The sequence below is a fragment of the Chelonoidis abingdonii genome, chromosome 10, assembly GCF_003597395.2.
Source record: "Chelonoidis abingdonii isolate Lonesome George chromosome 10, CheloAbing_2.0, whole genome shotgun sequence".
Lineage (NCBI taxonomy): Eukaryota > Metazoa > Chordata > Testudines > Testudinidae > Chelonoidis > Chelonoidis abingdonii.
This window is the reverse complement of record NC_133778.1, coordinates 57,260,958-57,267,555: the sequence shown is the minus strand read 5'-3', so window position 1 is coordinate 57,267,555 and position 6,598 is coordinate 57,260,958. Positions and strand designations below refer to the sequence as shown.

Genomic DNA, 6,598 nt, shown 5'->3' with positions numbered 1-6,598 from the left:
AAAGTGTTTGTGAGCTCTTTTTTTTTTAAAAAGAAATGTAAGAAATACAGTATCTCAATTCAGTCATTTAATATCACATCATGCTTTAAAGAAAGCAAAATTACAAAAACCCCAAAACTTTCATTTTATAACTTGGACTTTTGGATGTTTTTTGATTGTAGTAATTTTGCTCAAACAGCTACGGATAATAAAGAAAATGACTCACAGAACATCAATGGAAAACTGGCAGCTTTAGCGAGCAGCTGACATCCATGAAAATGTTTGAAAAATATTCCATTTATAAATAATTCTGCTGACTCTATCACATACATGCTGTATTTATTTTCCCTTCTCCTTTATTATTAAGGATATTAGTATGTAAAGAAGACATTTCTTTCTGAATGTTGTATTTATGCGTGATGCTTATCCTTAATGGGAAGTCATCGTCATACTTTGTGACATCACAGTTAGTTGCTATGAAATTGATTGTTATGTCACAAACACATGATTTTGACTTCAGAACGGGAGTATGCAACAAGATCTAACGAACTATAGAGAAACAAATACTGCTTCTTATTCCATCCCCTAACTAAAACAAAACATCTGCACAACTTTGACATTGTACTGTACCTTCCGCTTAAGTAAGCTACATGCCTGAATTGAAATACCTGTGTTGGACTTAAATTGAATATTCCTTCCCCTATATTTGTACAGCACCAAACACTCTGGACACAGTACATAATATAAATTGAGAATAGTAATAGCAACAGTAACAGAAAGGTTTGTAACATATGACTTAGTGCTCTTGAAGTCAAGGAGAATTTTGCCATGGACAAAGGGAGCAGGATCCATAACGATCATATAAACAGCAACCAACTGTGATAACAAAGATAATTACAATTTGAAGAGCCCAAAGCCTCAAGGCCTACTCAGGGAAAACTCCTATTGACTTCAAGGACTGGAGGGTTTGTCTTATATGAACAAATAGGAAAAAAAAGTAATATAAGCAGAAGTGAAAGTAGAGGGTTTTTTTCAAAAGTTTTCCATGAGATGTCAGCTACTCACTGAATGCTAAAGTACTCTTCAGCTGCAGAATACAGTATTTCTTTTGGCATTTCAGACAGTTTCTAACCAATGTTTGAAACTCAAAACCAATGCCAAGCCTAAACACATCTGGTTGATTCCAGGCCACAAATAGTACTGGAATGCCTTCAACACCTTCCATAGCTGCCATGCTTAAAGCTTCATTCCAAAATAGAGCTGACAAGAAATACTTGTCAGCATGATGCCATGGGACAAAATTCAGAAAAGCATGATGCAAGAGGAAGACATACAGACACAACATATGGTGCATACACTGGGTAAAGACCTACCACCAAACAACTTAGATTTCAGAATACTGAAATAAAATCAAACAGTATATTCAGCCTGGTTTTCATTTTCTAAATGTCAAATTATAAGCTTAGTGTTGTTCAACTGTGCAACTGTAAAAATATACAAAACATCAGTTAGTAATTATATATATTTAATATTGTTATTCAGCGCCTAAAGGACATGCTGTATGCGTGTATACAGGTGTGTATACATGTAGATAACTAGAAACTGTCTTACTAGTTGCATATACCAATTTTTCAGTATCATTTGTAAAACTGAGGTGATGTAGTATGTGACCAGAGCATGAATAAACTACACAGCTGGAGCCTGAACAGCCTGTCACTTGTGACCATGAGCTAACTTAAAGTGAGGCAACTGTTACCTCTTAGAAGAGCATGTGTTGTGTGGAAGAGAGAGAGAAAGAGACAGAGTGATGCAGTGCAAAAACTATAAAGACCTAATAGTCTGAACATAAAAATATATTTAAACCACAGAATAGCCATGCATTATCCCTTTGAAGAGATGTGGTGATGTATGATGTGTTCTGGATGGCAGGCAAGAAAATTGTTGTGAGCCAAGGGTCTGGGTAGATGGGATACTCTCACTGACACACCAAAGGAACTCTAGCAGGAAGCATAAAAATGTTTTAAGAAGACTGAAGGATCTTAACTCCCAGGAAAACTGAAGCTGCGCTTTTATGAATTTGATCTGCTCTCTTTTATTTTGTAGTCAATGACATTATACAAGAAGAGAAAAGGTGGGACACAAAAACTACTTAAACAAGAGGCTTAGAATGAATGACCAGAGCTTGTGCTAATGTTGTATTGCCTAGTTGCAGCTACCCTTCAGTTCTACTGTGGAAGTTTAAGTTTAATAAGGCGTGGTTGTAATGAATGCTCTCGGCATCCTAAAATCCTCAGTTATGAAATGAGAGGTCCCTATCTGGGGAGATCTAGCAGAAAGGAGGATACAGGAGAAACCACAAAAAAACCCAGAATAAGTGACAATGAAATTGGGGGGGGGGGGGCGTGAGTTATGGATGGAGTTTAGGCTTAAGTCTAAATTTCTTTTCTTCTGGGTTTTAAACAGTTCATGCCCATATTTTGAGTGTTTAATGATCTTCCTTTTATTCCCTTACAGTAGAATTTAAAATTCAACTCAAATATGAATGAAATATTTGAGTATTTGGCCTTTATTCAGCAAGTAGGTATTTCAACAATATTTTCCTTGTTATTTATGACTAAACAAAGATCAAAAACAAAATTTCAGAAACTGAATGCCTTTATGTTTCACTGGAGTTTTGGATTTGAAACTCCAACTCTGAATATGCCCCACTGACTTTGTCTTTGGACTGAATCCAAAACCAGAAGAAGGCTATTCTCTGATTCTGGTTTGGTTGTGAACAAAATCTTATTCAAGATGGTGGAAATCTTACAAAATTGGTTTAAGAGATTTCAGCACTATCATATCTGTATGCAGACTGTGATTTGGCATCAAATCCCAGCCTAATCCACATATGAACATCACTTCCTCCGCGCACTGTGCTGATCTGACTTTCTGATCAACATGTTGCAGCCCTTCCTGCAACCCAGATCTCACAGGCTGTTTTACCTCTCCGTAAGTGTTCCTGCTCCTGCTTTACTTTGAAATCTCTAATCTACCTGAGCCACACTATATGCTCCTTCCTTTCCCAGTCCTTATTCCATCTCCCAGCTGTGCCCACCACCTCCCTGCTGGCCACTTCTCTAGCCATTCCCATTTCCTTTCCAACCAGTCCACCTTTCCCTACTGTCTGACGGCTACTCTAGCTCCTGTAAGTTTACTACAACTGCCCCTCACACATACATCTTTCTTGACTGTTGTAGCTCTTAACACACTGTAGCTCTTGTTTCATTCTATCCCCTCCCTTTAACAAATACTCCACTCAGTTCCACCAGCATCAAAAGAGAATTCCAGGAAAGAATCCATATTTATTTTAAAAATTAATTTAGAAATTAAAAGGTAAAATGTATTATTTTGTACATTAATTTATTACCAGAAAGACTATACAGAACTATTTTGTCTACCATTTACATCCATATTAAAGTCCTTCCAAACACACAAAATTTGGATCCAGTAGAATATGACAGGTGGTACAAAGTTCTTTGATGACATACCACACAACGTATCTTAGCAGTGCATAGAATGCAGCTGTTACAATGTTAATACAAATATTTTTAAATATATCAGATTACTGCACATTTGAATCAGTTTTTTTTTTCAAACCTCAACATTTCAGCCATTTAAAACAAGTAAATATAATTTGGGCAGAGTCCCTCTTATGACTTAATAGGCCATACAATAAGATTGAAGGGATTTTTTTGTTACACATGTGGAGGGGTGGTGGGGGGAAGGTTGCAAGTACAGTCTCTCTCTCTCTCTCTCTCTTATCTAGATAATGTACTATACCTGACAGTGCTGTGGTATAATGTCATGACTTCAGTGGGACCACAGTTAGGCCCAATGCCAAGCACTTTTACTGGGACTTATTTGAAATGATCTATATTATTCATGGCTGATGAAGCTACTTGTGAGTTATGCAAATCAATGTAAATGGATGCCAATAAAACATTTATACCACTGTGCACCAATATGCCACATATTTTACAGTAATACTAGTTCATAAATGTTTTAGAGAGATTTAAAACAAATATTTGGACTTTTTTTTGTATCCTGCCATCTGCAAAAACTGGCCCCCTTAGTAACTTGTGTTCAGTTTACAGTGAGATACAATTACAACTAATCTGTTTGAAAAGCATCTAAAAATGGCCTAAAATTGCATTTCTGTGCACAAAGATCTCTAAAATTCCAGTATCTCTGGACTTTTTTGGCTAAAAATGAATGCTGTGTAGCTATGGATTTCCCATAGTCATTGGTATAAAGCTCCTATTTCTAGCTCTGCAAAGTTATGAGACTTCAGATCTTAAATCTGTCACTGGTCCTGGACTAAATATTACCTATTTTTTGCCTTCAGCAAATGTAATTTTTTTTTCAAGAGGATGTGGGAAGAATTGAAATTTCTCAGTTAAGAAGAAAGAAGGAAACATTTTTGTGGCGCTTTCGTTTTCTTTTTTAAAGGCAGCTTTTTGGGGTAGGTGTGTGTGTGTGTGTGGATTTTAGAGTTAGTCCTGGTATGGATTAGAGGCCAGAGTATATGAGTGGGTCAAAGGTGCAAGATAAATGCAATTTATATATAATTGCCCAAGCAACACTTCTGTTTTTAATAGAAGACGTCTATCTCCAGAAAAAAAATCACAAGCGCTGAATTTACCTATTTTTTACATTATTTGAGTACAAAATGGGGAATTCTAAATTTGTATTTGAGTGAAGTGAGAAAATAATCTTTCAATGGCATGTTAATTTTGTATGACTCAAGCTCTAAATAAGGAAAACTCCTGACCTGGGAATTCAGAATATTATCCCGAGAGAGGTGATTTGCTACTCGGCTCCAGAACAAAATTTAGTTTACAGAATCATCTGGAAACAAAACATCAGCATGAAAGCCACAAAAATAGAAAAAGAGGTCTTAATAAAATATACAGTGGAAAAGAAAAGGATGAAAGTAAAAATATACCCATAAGGCCCTCATCGGCCCATATAAGCAATAAAATAGAATATGATGTAATATAAAGCAACAATTGTAGGATTCAGGATTCCTATGTAGGATTAAAAAAAAAATGTTTCCAACTTTTGTTGTGTTGAAAGCACACTGCAAATTTCCTTGTGCAGCTCTGCCAAAGAATTCCTATTGGGGTGGGGTCAAATGATTGTGATGAAGCCAGAACAAATCCTAACCTTCCCCCTAAACTTGAATCAAACCAAACTGGTGCTCAGAACAAGGCATGTGCTAGGTGCTCAGCTACCCGGGGACCTTTATTTTTTGGAAGCCCCATTCTGTTAGCACTCCTTCTATCATACCCCCTACATCTTCCCTCCCTGCTGATCTGCCATGATGACACTGCCTCTTTCACTCTTAATGGTGAATTCTGGGATACAAACTCTGATTCCTCTCCCTAAAGACAAATTTTTAATCTCTGCACCAATTGGTTTGTGGAAATCTGCCTGGGATTCCCATCTTTTACACAGGACCACTCAAAACAAAGAGCATACAAATTTTTTCAGGTCCACTTTTTTTTAAAGAAAGCATAATTCCTTCGAGCATTTATGACCTGATTGATACCTGGAAGTACTGGAAGTTGATTTCCAGATAAAAGATTCATAGATTCCAAGGCCGGAAAGGACAATTGTAATCATGAAGTCTGACCTCCTGTACAACACAGACCATAGAATTTCCCCAAAATAAATCCTATAGCAGATCTTTTAGAAAACCATCCAATCTTGATTTAAAATTGCCAGTGATGGAGACTCCATCAGACTCTTGTTAAGTTATTCCAATGGTTAATTACCTTCACAGTTAAAAATGTACGCTTTATTTCCAGTCTGAATTTATCTAGCTTCAACTTACAGCCATTGGATCATGTTATACTTTTGTCTGATAGAATGAAGAGCCCATTATCAAATATTTGTTCCCCATGTAGGACGAGGGACTGTAATCAAGTCACCTGTAGCCCTCTCTTTGTTAAATTAAATAGATGGAGCTCCTCAAGTCTATCATTAAAAGTCAGGTTTTCTAACTCTTTATTCAGTCTCGTGGATCTTCATATACACATTCACCCGTCACAATACCTATCTTATAATGCAAAATTGCTACTATTTCTGTTCTGGGCCTCTCCTCAGCAGAAAATGAATACTGTACCGAATTTTGTTATGGTTAAATATTATAAACAAAAGGGAATGAGAATGAAACTACCTGACTAATTTTAACTTATGACTAGATTCAGGGTCTGTTCCCATGTGAAAAAAACTGAAGTATTAACTCACCGCGCTACCTAGCATTTGTTATAATTTTCTATTTATAACCTAAATACAGAGCAGTGTCAGGTGATTTTTAAGTAACTGTGATCTTATAAAGCCTCTTATTCTAACATGAACACATGGTTCCACTTGAAGTCAAACAACCTTTTGAAGTCAAGTTGGCAGAATCTGGCCCTAGGACAGACACTCTGATACACTGGTCACAAAATGTGTACCACATTATAAACCTGGGAGAACCAATGCAATTCATCCAGAAATAACACAAGTCCTCTTTGTGTAAGTTAAGTTACAGGTGGCAGCATTTTACAGAGCTCAGAGTCTATCCAAAATT

General features: G+C 36.5%; 1 protein-coding gene across 5 annotated transcripts in view; it reads right to left on the bottom strand.

Annotated features, from left to right (window-relative positions):
• Positions 1 to 6,598, bottom strand: part of ZEB2 (zinc finger E-box binding homeobox 2) — a 126,779-nt gene that overhangs the window by 2,042 nt on the left and 118,139 nt on the right. The gene's annotated exons all lie outside the window — the stretch shown is intronic.